At 38.3% G+C, this 12433-nt stretch overlaps 1 protein-coding gene and 1 pseudogene across 26 annotated transcripts in view; both read right to left on the bottom strand.

The window, feature by feature from the left end:
• Positions 1-12433, bottom strand: part of CADPS (calcium dependent secretion activator) — a 481539-nt gene that overhangs the window by 374079 nt on the left and 95027 nt on the right. The window lies entirely within an intron of this gene.
• Positions 7116-7979, bottom strand: LOC100412071 (large ribosomal subunit protein eL14 pseudogene; annotated as a pseudogene).

Genomic DNA, 12433 nt, shown 5'->3' on the forward strand with positions numbered 1-12433 from the left:
TTTTCCTCTGTAAATAGGGGAAAGCAATATCTACTTTACACAGTCTTTGTGAGAAATAGGTGGGATAATATATGCATAATACACATATTTGTAATACATATAATATATAGCATAGTATTTGGCATAGAGTAAGGACTCACTAAAAGCAATATAAGAAGTATTATTATTTTCTTTTCCCTATCATTAAACTTTTATCTTTTTTCAATGCTTTTTGTTCTTATTTACTCAGCCTCTTAAAAGTATTATTGATGTGGTATTCCTTACCTCATTCTTTCTTGACCCTCTATTTTAGAGGCTGCAAAGGCAATTACTCCCTTCCCAGTTTTGCTTGCAGTTCTGGGTGGCCATGTAACAGAGGTAGAAAACTATTGCGGAGTCTTCTGAACACATATTTAAAGTCCTTATTAAAAGGAGAATAATTGCTGTCCTGCTGCCCCTTCTTCTGCTGAGAATACAAATATATTGTCTACAGCCATGGTGTCTATCTCATGACCATCCAGGAAAGACCAGGAGCATCACAGAAATGTGGTTCTTACATTTCTGGGTGGCTGAACAAATGTTTGTAGACACCCATCTCTGGGCTTCTCATTGTGTGAGAAAAAAAATGAATGCCTACTTATTCAAGTCACTGTATGTTTCCTCTTACGGGCAGCTGAAGCATTCTTAATGGATACATGTTGGTTTACCATAGTCATAGAAGAACACATACTTACTAAAATGCTTATTGGTTAATATATCTCCTATTGCAACAGCAACTCTATCAGAAAGAAGGGGGAAGCAATGCTTACTGTAAAAGAAGGAATTTGAAATAGCAGCATTCTAAGCATAGGCAAGAGGGAGTAGGAAAGTATCTTTGGGTGTATGGAGATGTTCAAGTTCTACATGTAAGTGAGGTCCTTTTCTACTTAAAGTATAATGTCAGTATTGTATATTGCAATTTAATAATATGAGCTGTGCTTCTTCTTTTTAAAAAAGAAATAATCTGAAAAAAGGAGACAGTTTTAAAGGCTTTTCTTTATTATAGAAAACTGGAAAAATGTTAACTCAACAAGGGCTTAAAAATCATCAGCTAATCTGAAGAGATTAGGGCAATGTTTATTCCTTGAAGACTTCAAAATTTTATATCAGGCCATGAATTTTATTAACACATAAAATATCCTTTCTACAACCAGACTAAAATATTTTCTACCCTAAATGAAGTCCTGCTTTTAGGGTAGAAAATTTAGCAATCGCATCATCTTAACCAAATATTTACTTATTTACACAAAGTTCTTCTCACCTTTTATATTATATGTGTATAATTACATAACGCACTCTGAAAGAGGCATTTTTTTATATTTTATTTTTTATTGCATTTTAGGTTTTGGGGTACATGTGCAAAGCATGCAATACAGTTGCATAGGTACACACATGGCAGTGTGTTTTGTTTGCTGAAAGAGGCATTTAAGTGAGTTTTATTTATTTGCTTGAAGAAAAAATCTGAAAGACTTTATCATGGCAAAATAGGAATGAGCAATCCTGAAATGCAAGTTGAAGGAAACAAAATATATTGAAGGTGGGAAGAGTTATGATGAGGCTGTCACCTTGGACTTCCCTTCGGAACATGGTTTCCCAAAATTCAACTATTCAAATAATCATTGAATTATTTAAGTAATACTCCCATGAGTATGTTCTCCCCCTGTACTAACTGTACTCTTTACCTTTTGTTTTTGTATTACAATATATCAAATCACTTTCTTTTAACTAAAAGTTGTTCTAAGCAATAATATCTGAAATCCCAGGCTTTATGTAGTAGCTATAGTTAAAATAGATATGTTCCAACTCTTTCATATCTCTACCCCATTTTATGAAATGCTTCTTTAGAAAAAAATGTAAAATTCTGCTATATATAACAGGTTTTGCTCATTTTAAAAAAATTTAGGGTAGGCCAGGTGTGGTGGCTCACACCTGTAATCCCAAGCACTTCAGGAGACTGAGGCAGGCGGATCATGAGGTCAGGAGATCAAGACTATCTTGATCAACATGGTGAAACCCTGTCCCTACAAAAAATACAAAAATTAGCTGGGCATGGTGGCATGCGTCTGTAGTTCCAGTTACTCAGGAGGGTGAGGTAAGAGAATTGCTTGAACCCAGGAGGCAGAGGTTGCAGTCAGCTGAGATCGCACCACTGCACTCCAGCCTGGCAACAGAGTGAGACTCTGTCTCAAAAAAAAAAAAAAAAAAAAAAAAAGGGTAGCAGCTATGTATAAGTTAATTACTACTTTTTAAAAATTACCTCAATTTTTAAATTATTTAATAATATAAAGGCCAATCAGCTTGCTATTCCTAAAGATCTATTTTTGGGCAGAAGAGAAAGAATGAAGAACTTTAAGATGGCCACATGACACTGTAACAGAGTTCTATGACCTACAGAGAAATAAACTTGGAGACATAATTTGAACATTGATTAGGATGGGATTCTCGCAGCAAACAATTATCTAGTGGAAGAGGAAAAAAATGGGAAAAACGCATCTAGAAGGTGAGTTGGGGCTAAAGACTGGACTGAAGATCAAAAGAGAAGAGGAAAAGGATCAAAGAAAGGGGAAGAAGAGAAGAGAAGGTGAAGGTCTACTTTTTACCCTTCTGCCCACAAAGCTCTTAAAAGTTGTTCTTTAATAGGACAAATGTTCTACCCTTGAACCCAAAAACATTACAAAAAAAGAACAGATTTTTCCAATTTGGAGGTACTCAGGCGGTACTCACATAGATTCTTATGGCATGTGGTCAAATAAGGAGTTCTAGAGACAAAGATCGCATTAAGAGTTAGTTGGCGAGTTGCCACCATTCTCAAACATTTCGATTTCAAGTCTCTTTCCCCTCTTAAAAGTCACTGAAGACTTCAGAGAGGTTTTGTTTATATAAGTTGTTTTATAGTTATTAACAAATATTGAAGTAGATATTAAAACTGGGAGTTTAAAATATTAACTCATTAAAAATAACAATAAATTCATCATATGTCAAATTGAAATAATACCCTTTTATGAAAATAATATTTTCCAAAACAAAATAATAGTGAAAAGGCTGGCAACATTTTACAGCATTGCAAATATATTTTAGAGCTTAGTAGAGGACAGATAGATTCTCATTTGTGTTTCCACATTCAGCCTGTTGTGAAATGCTGTTTTGGTTGAAGTATATGAAGAAAATCTGGGCTCCCACAGATGAACTTGGAAAACTGAGGGATATTGTAATAGCCTTTTCAGTTAAATGGGATAGTCTTTCTGATACTTTACCAAAGCTCAAATAGTGGTGTTTTCTTGAAAGTTAGATGCAATGTAAAATCAGACACCACATCAATGAGCTTTTATATTCAATTACATTAAAACCCATTGATCTGTCTTTCTATTTGAATGAATAGTTTACCCATAAGTGTTTTTTTTGTTTTGGTTAATTTTGTTTTTGAGACAGAGTCTTTCATTCTGTCACTCAGGCTGGAGTGCAGTGGTGTGACCTCAGCTCACTGCAACCTCTGCCTCCCAGGTTGAAGCGATTCTCATGCTTCAGCCTCCCAAGTAACTGGGATTAGAGGTGTGTACCACCACACCAGCCAATTAGTGTGTGTGTGTGTGTTTTAGTAGAGATGGCTTTTCACCATGTTGGCCAGGCTGGTCTCAAACTCCTGGCCTCAAGCAATCCACCCACCTCAGCCTCCCAAAGTGCTGGGATTACAAGCATGAGCCACCGCACCTGGCCCATAAGTAGTTTTATTTTTTAAAAAATCATATATTGGTCATAGCAAAAATGAATTCAGTGAGTTATATTAACTTTCCAAATGCTTACACATTTTATCACATAAGACATAAAATCATATGACTTAATATTACCATTGATATCAAAAAAATCTTTAGGTATTAAGAAACTGTGCAGATTATGGTGGTGGATTGAAATCTCAAATTACTGGCAGAAAACACTGTCAGTTGTTTTTCTTAAAGTAACAGGCTCCCTCCATCTACAAAATATTTACATTTGTCTGTGATTGTTTTTCCAAGTAAAAAAAGATATTTCATTTTTTTTTAAAAGCCTCTCTTAGTTGGCAACTCAGACAATTCCCTTCCCAGGAGACAACCACTGTCCTTCCTCATGCTGTCTAAGTGTTTTATGCATATTTACCATTTTATTGTATCAAATATTAAAATGTATGTACCCAAAAAATTTAATAAAATTAACATTTTCTATGGTTTTGTCAAGGAAAGTATTCCATGAGGTTGGCTGTTTTTAAGCAGGAAGTGCATGGCCATGAGAGATACAATGATTACTAGTACAGTTTGGCACCACTGCCTTGGCTTGTGCTAAAGTGCCAGCAGTCTTCCTCATCATTGCTTTTGTATCATTGTTGAAAATGTTAATACAGTGAGAAAAAAAGCATATAATATCTTGGCATGACTAGGAAAATCACCTTGCAGACTTCCAGGGGCGTGTAGACTATGCTTTGAGAACCACTGCTCTAATGAATCAATGAATCTGCTAGCAGTGAATCTACTACCAGCAGGACAGTAGTCAGGAGGAGAGTGTAGGGTATAAACTTGGAGAACACAGCATGAGAATGTAATAGGCAGAAAATAGAACATTGTACAGGGGCTTGCATGCCAAACTGAGAACTTAGGTTTTAATTCAAAGAATGATGGGAAACCATCAAAGTGTTTTGCCAAGGAGTGACATGGTTTAAGAACGTGCAGAATCAGGGAACAGAAATGAGTTCTGGGGGTGAATGTAGAATCAGGAGAATGTTTCAGGCTTCCTGTGATATTTGAGAGGAGGGTCCTGAATAGCATCTAGAATCTCAGTTTTCAGAGACAGGGATAGCTGGGAAAAGAGGAAGGTGGTAGGAAGAAAAGGCGAGAGACAGATAAAGAGGGCATTCAGGGTGAGGGTCCAAAATGGGCAGAGGAAAGACAAAGGTGAGAAAATGTGGGGCCTTCTTGGAGGACACAGTAAAAATCTCTTTTGTCAATTTACAATCTAGACCCTGCTGGCTGGAGAAACAAGGATTAGAGGCAGCTGTCTGTATGAGTATACACAACAGAGGAGTCCAAAAATAAAGTCACAACTATTAGAAATGAAATGGCAGATAGTTCCGTTTGGCTGGAGCTCAGATTAAAAGACTAGCACAGCAACATATGAAATCACTAAATCACCACACACCATCTTGGGTCTCATAAAGCTTAATAGTGAACTTATCAGTAGCTAAAGCTTAATAGTGAACTTATCAGTAGCAATTATTTCCAGAGAAAAAGCTGAAAAAATCTGAATGCAGTCTATGTACAGGTTAGACGTGATGCTAATGTAACATTCACGAACTGTGACCATGAGCTTCACTGACACTGATTTAGATAAGAACCTTATCCTGTTCACCATGAACAGGGAGAGAAGGTATGTGTGATTGGCAGTCACTTTTCAGGCTGCTGGGGCATGTGGAGGAATGTGGAGACCTTGGCTGGTTGTTCTACCAATTGACATTCAGGTTCCAGAAGAGCAGAGAGAAGAAACAAGACAGTCTGAAGGTGATCTGAAACTGGGAAATACAGAAAACACAAGTGCACACCCTAATGTAAACTAGGAACTTCAGTTAATAATAATGTATCTGCATTGGCTCATCAACTGTAACAAATATAGCACACTAATGCAAGGTGTTAATGATAGGGGAAACTGTGTTAGAGGTAGGGGGATAAGGAGTATATGAGAACTCTCTGTACTTTCTGCTCAATTTTTCTATAAGCCCAAAACTGCTCTAAAAATAAAGTGTATTAACCAAGGAGACACATGCATGTGCACACAAAGACCTTCTATAAAGGATCCAAATATAGCAGCACACATGATGCAGGCCTAAGCATGTTCAGGAAAGAACAGAAAATTCTATCACTCAAGCCTATCCTGATATTTAGAAGCAGGAAAGAGTAAAAAGCCATCAGCACATCTGAATTTGATCATATGATGTCTTACAGCAATATGAGCTGGCTGAATTGTACAGAGATTTCAGAGGCTTTTCTGCACCCGCAAATGAGTTCTGGCTTGTTAAAATGATATTTATCATTGGCTCAATTCTCCCTCTGTGAGTTTATATTATTGATAATTTAAAGGTATCAGTGATTTGATTACTCTTGCTCCATCTGACAGAGAAATAGCTTTGGATCCTTTTGGAAGCAGTGGAGAGGTTGAACTTCCCTCACACTGAGTGACACACACCATTGATAGTGTCCTATCAATGGACAAACAGTATTTATTTCATGTGTTGGTAAACACACAAAGATACTTCATGGAATATTACTGAAATCACTTTGGAGATAGCTCCTTTTTCCCTTTATAATATATTTGTTGAAAGAAATGTCAAGAACATGTCCCTGTGATTAACAGTAGTTCAAATTTCATTTTTTGGTAAATCCACTGTTTTAGTAACTCCACTGATGCATTTTAAAGGTATTAATGCAATTTAAAAGTCTTTCTGTCTTTTCCCTTCACTTTTTTCACTTGGCGAAAACTTACTTGTCTATCAAAAGTCAATTTCAGATCACTTCTCTCTGATGGCCCCTCCAGCCCCTGAATGATACTTTTTTTGTCTGAACTCCCTCATCCCTGACTCTTGGTATTTATTATATGGTTAATATAAAGCATAAACTTTAATGTCTGCTTTGCATCAGCATTACCCATGAAGCTTGCAGAAAATATTGATGCCTATACACCCACCACAGACCCACTTACTCAGAATGGCTGGGAATAGAAACCCAGGTATGTACAAGTTTAGAAACTTTAAGAGCATTTCCGATACAAGCCTAAGTTGAGAGCCATTGCAAGAAACACCTGCTGAACGAACTGAACAATGGCATATTTTTATAAAGGATTAAAGGTATTTCCTATTCTTTTTAGTATGAATTAAATATTCTGCAACTTCATGTGAAATAGAAACTAGATTTTTCTTTTTCAGAAAGAACCTTTATGTACTTTTTTTTTTTTTAAGATGGAGTCTTGCTCTGTCACCCAGTGGCATGATCTCTGTTCACTGCAACCTCTGCCTCCTGGGTTCAAGCAATTCTCCTGTCTCAGCCTCCTGAGTAGCTGGGAATACAGGCACATGCCACCATGCCTGGCTAATTTTTGTAGTTTTAGTAGAGAAGGGGTTTTGCCATGTTGTCCAGGCTGGTCCAGAACTCCTGACCTCAGGTGATCCACCCACCGCAGCCAACCAAAGTGTTGGGATTATAGTAACCTCTTATGCTTTCTTGTGAGATGTTTTTGGAGCTGGTGCTTTCTGGGCTGAGTTTTTTTTTTACCCTTCTGAGCTTCCAGAGCAGGCGCTGCCTTCTGGCCTGTGACTTTCTGGGCAGGAACCTTCCGGGCTGCAGCCTTCTTGCCTGCAGTGCTCATCTTTTTTTGCTGGAACTTTAGCAGCAGCACTCTTAATAACAGGGGCTTTGTTGGGAGAAGCTTTCAGGAGAGCTGCCTTTTGAAACCTTTTCACTTCATTCTTGATTATTCTGTTCCTCATTTTGCCTTCATGACTTTAAAATGATCAAAATCTGCCATCTTGGCTTACCCTTCTCTGGCTTCAATCTTTTTGGCCTATTGTGTGTCTGCCCATTTTGTATTGTCTGCCTTCTGCCAGGCTTGTGGGACATAAGCCTTGGTGGGCACTGTGTGGAAACTTGAGGATGAAGTGAGTGAGCTGCATGCATTTGAAAGGCATAGCCTATCTCCTTACATGAGTGCAAGGTTCATCGACCAAAGGCCTGTGCTGATCAATAACATCTACAATTGTGATCAATTTTCCAGCATAAGGCCCAAAGAAGATGTAGGCTATCTGGCCAACCTCCATGAAACTCCTGAGCACCATGCCAGTGGCATTCAGTGAAAAGGAAACTAGATTTTTCAATGCAGTTTTAGAAGACTAAATGAGGACTCAGTAGATGGTACAGTGAAGCAGATTTAGGGGTAACATAAGGATGAAGTTCTGTTATTTGGAGCTTTTTATAAATGAATTAGGTTGTCATTTGTTGCAGCCTAGAGTATGCAACCCAGACTATGTGACTACCACAGCCCCTTGCACATAGAGTTTATGGTACTTTGTATCATAGGGTTTTTTCCTTTATGTTTCCCAGGCTGGTCTCAAACTCCTGGGCTCAGGTAATGCTCCCACCTTCATTTCCAAAAATGTTGGGATTACAGGTGTGAGCCACTGTGTCTGACCACAGGGGTATTTTCCAAATAGAAAAATTATCTAAAACTTGAAAATATAGCCTGGGCAACATAGCGAGATCCCATACCTAACAACTTTTTCAAAAAATTAACCAGGCATAGTGGTGCATGACTGTGTTCCCAGTTACGTTGGATAATGGGGTTTGGGGATTGCTTGAGCCCAGCAGCTTGAGGCTGCAGTGACCTATGATGGCACCACTGCACTCCAGCCTGGGTGACAGAGATCCATCTCAAAAAAAATAATAAAAACAATAAAAATTAAACTTGAAAATAAAAATGAAAGATGAATATGTCACCTAGTTTGCGATGAAGGGCATTGTTTAACAAGGCTGGAGAATGAGGTCCTCTCATTCTCCAGCAAAACTCTAAGTTTGTTTAACTTACTTTTTTCTACTGATTAGGTCCAGACTCTATGAAGCTAGAAGTTAACTTGTAGAATACTGATAAATTATAAATAATTTCTGTATACTGTATAAAAGATAACCCTCCAAATTATAGCGATATTGATCTAAAGAACATTAACCAATTTTGAATGTAACTCAGCAAACTTATTTTTGCATCCCTTTGCTGGCTGGCTATATAAATCTCTCATCCTTTATTGCACTTTGAACCAGCTTTTCCATTTTGCTAGTTCCTTCATTAATGAGTTAAATAAATCTTTGATAATGACTCATTAGATATTTATATGAGTCATGTTTTTAACTTTGTGAAAAATATACTTTGACAATATTTAAAGGACTTATGATAAGACTCGGCAGTTAAGTGCTATCCAATAAGTGTTAGTCATTATCTATCTCTTAGGAGGACTCTGTATGTTTATTTTTTTAAAAGATGCTATTAGGGTACGATTTGCTTCATTATCTGTGTTTCTGGCTGCTCATACCAATGAGATCTATTCAGATAAGCAACCAACCTTGTGTTGCAGGAGGTGTACTTTTCTGGGGTAAAAGGAGACGTACCACTGTATTCACATAAAACATAACCAGGAGGCTTGTCCTAGGGCAGACTCCACACTCTCTCTCAGGAATATTTGCTGCCCTGAAGGCAGACAAAGCCACCAGTCTTTTGCAGCTGAGTTGGCTGCTGCCAAATATAAGAGCAGTGAATCCACTAGCAGGAACAACTTGAGGCCATGTCAGAACACATCCTCCATGGAGACACTTCCATTTAGAAATGCAAAGGCCCTCCTATGCAAACGTCCTTTCAAAGAATAAGTGGATTCGAAGTTGGGTGTCAGAGAGTAGATACCAGCAGAGAAGAGTAGATAACGCTGAGCTGAGTCAGCTTCTTGGGCCTCTGATACATCAGCAGAGAAGGAGGAATGACATATGTGACCCCCAGCATGGGCAACCAAGAATCCAGGAGCAGAAATGGACAGGGGAGCAATGTGGGACAAGTCTTCTTAAAAGAGCAAGTTAGGCTGGGCGCAGTGGCTCAAGCCTGTAATCCCAGCACTTTGGGAGGCTGAGGCGGGCAGACCACGAGGTCAAGAGATCAAGACCATCCTGGCCAACATGGTGAAACCATGTCTCTACTAAAAATACAAAAAAAAAAAAAAAAAAAATAGCAAGTTAAATTCTGTCAGGAGGGACCAAAGGGCTAGAGAGAAAACTAATCCTGGGAGCAAGAACACACCCACAATTGTGTGTGTGGCATAGATGGCAGCTGAGGTGATCTCAGATGCCCCATGGAAGCCAGTACTCAAAGCCAAGCAGACTGCAAGATGGCAGGGGAGATATGAAAGCTGCAAATCTTTGCAACTCAAAGACCTCCTTTTGGAAGCTTGTCTCTTTGATTTAAAAAATAATAATAAAGGACCAGAGCAGGCCTTACAGCCTTCACTTCACTGAAATTCTTCATTTGTATTTGGTCCCCAGAACCCTCACAATTTGACTGAGATTTTTGAGTTCTAAGAAGCCTCTATGAAAAGCTAAGTATCAATTTCCAGTCATTCATTTCCTAATTTCTCCCCTTACACATACTCAGTTGACATCTGCTCTGAGAGACCTGGATTTTTGGTGAAGATTGAGGAGGACAGAGGCATCATTCTGGAATGTTTGTTAAAAATATATAGGGAAAGGAGAAGATATCCAAAGGTGGGAGACAGAAAAGAAATACCAGAGGGGGGAAAAGACATTTCCCCCTCTGTACTTACTGTTTAAATCAGCACTTACTATTCAAATTTCTAAAGCCATAATTCATCCATTCATCTATCCATCCATCCATCCATCCATCCATCCATCCATCCAACCATATGCCCTTCCATCCATCCATCCATTCATGAACCCATAGACCCACCTGTTCAACTACTTATTTAGCATCACTATGTGCCACGCACAGTTCTAGACACTGAAAAGTCAGTGTTAATTTAAAAAGCAATAAATCTTGCCCTTTTGGAACTATTGTTCTAGTTGATGATCATGAGGCCCAATGGATGATATGAGTTCACACCCAACACTTTACTTAATGTGTCATTAAAAGAAGTAAATTTGGACTCACACTTTTTTATGAAAACACCAAAGGGCAAAATGGGTTTATGACTCAAATTTGGCCATAAAGAATGGTCACATTTCTTTCTCTAAAAAGATGTACAGCATTTAAAGAGAAGAAATATTAGATTACGTGGGGGCTAAACACTGAATAAGAGGAATGCGGCCTCAAAGATTATCTTTGGTGCATAAGCATAAGATTTTAGGAGTTTTGCATATAGTCTCTAGCATTTTTTTTTTTTGAGATGAAGTCTTGTTCTGTCGCACAGGCTGGAGGGCAGTAGCCTGATCTCATCTCACTGGGTTCAAACTCCATCTCCTGGGTTCAAACAATTCTCCTGCCTTAGCTTCTCAAGTAGCTGAGATTACAGGCACCTGCCACCATGCCTGGATAATTTTTATATTTTTAGTAGAGACTGTGGTTTTGCCATGTTGGCTAGGCTGGTCTTGAACTCCTGACCTCAGGTGATCCACCCGCCTCAGCCTCCCAAAGTGCTGGGATTACAGGCATGATTCATTGCACTTGCACTAGTCTAGCATTTTTTAAATATAGCATCTTACATTCCTCCAGAAAACTGTTATGGTTTCAGAAAGAAAACAAACACTAAAAATGTGTGGCTTTCCTCACACAAAGATGATCTAAGTGATCACTCTGAGACCTGGCAAGCAATGTCAGTGATGTGTGTTCTCTCCATGTCCCAGTAAAAGGCAAACTCCATTTTCAAGCACAGGTGGGAATGGTGCACCTCAAAATTTTTTTTAACCACTAAGAACTACTATTGTTTCCTTCTACAGACCCAAGTTCTGAAAGAAAACTTCCTAAAACTCTGTATTTATCAATTAATGATAAACAAAGACTATTTCTTATTTTTATCAGATCAGCAGTAGCTCTACACAGAACTGACATAATTCTAGTTCTGATGGTGGTCCTGGGAAAGCTGAGAGACAGCAAATATACATCTGGGCTCCTGGGCTCTGGAGCTAGACAACCATGTGGGACTTGAATTCTGGCTCAGCACTTATTAGTTGTGAGACCTTAGGCAATTCTTTAACCTATCAGACACAATTACAAAGTTAGGGGAGGCAAGTTAAAAAAGATATATGTACAAGGCTATTTGTTAAACTATTACTTATAATAGCAAATGTCTATTGCTGGGGACTGGTTAAATAACAACTGTGTCACCACATGATCAAGTGCTGTACAAATAAAAAAGGAGTGGAGAATAGCTTTAGATACTCGTATGGAATGACCTCCATTGGATATTGTTAATTTAAAAATACGAAGTGGATAAATACATGTATAGCATGATGCTGTTTAAGAGAGAAGGATAGAAATACAAGTGCGCATGTGTGAATGCACAAAAGCACACTTACATGGCCCCAGAAGAAACACCACACATCTACAACCATCTGATCTTTGACAAACCTGGCAAAAACAAGCAATGGAGAAAGGACTCCATGTTCAATAAATGGTGTTGGGAAAACTGGCTAGCAATGTGCAGAAAGCAGAAACTGGACCCCTGCCTGTCACCTTACACTAAAATTAACTCCAGATGGATTAAAGATTTAAACATAAAACCTAAACATTAACCACAAGAACACTAGAAGAAAATGTAGACAAAACCATCTAGGATATAGGCATAGGCAAGGACTTCATGACTAAAACACCAAAAGCAATGACAATAAAAGCCAAGATAGACAAATGTGATCTAATTAAA

This window comes from Callithrix jacchus, chromosome 15, assembly GCF_049354715.1.
Source record: "Callithrix jacchus isolate 240 chromosome 15, calJac240_pri, whole genome shotgun sequence".
NCBI classification, from domain to species: domain Eukaryota; kingdom Metazoa; phylum Chordata; class Mammalia; order Primates; family Cebidae; genus Callithrix; species Callithrix jacchus.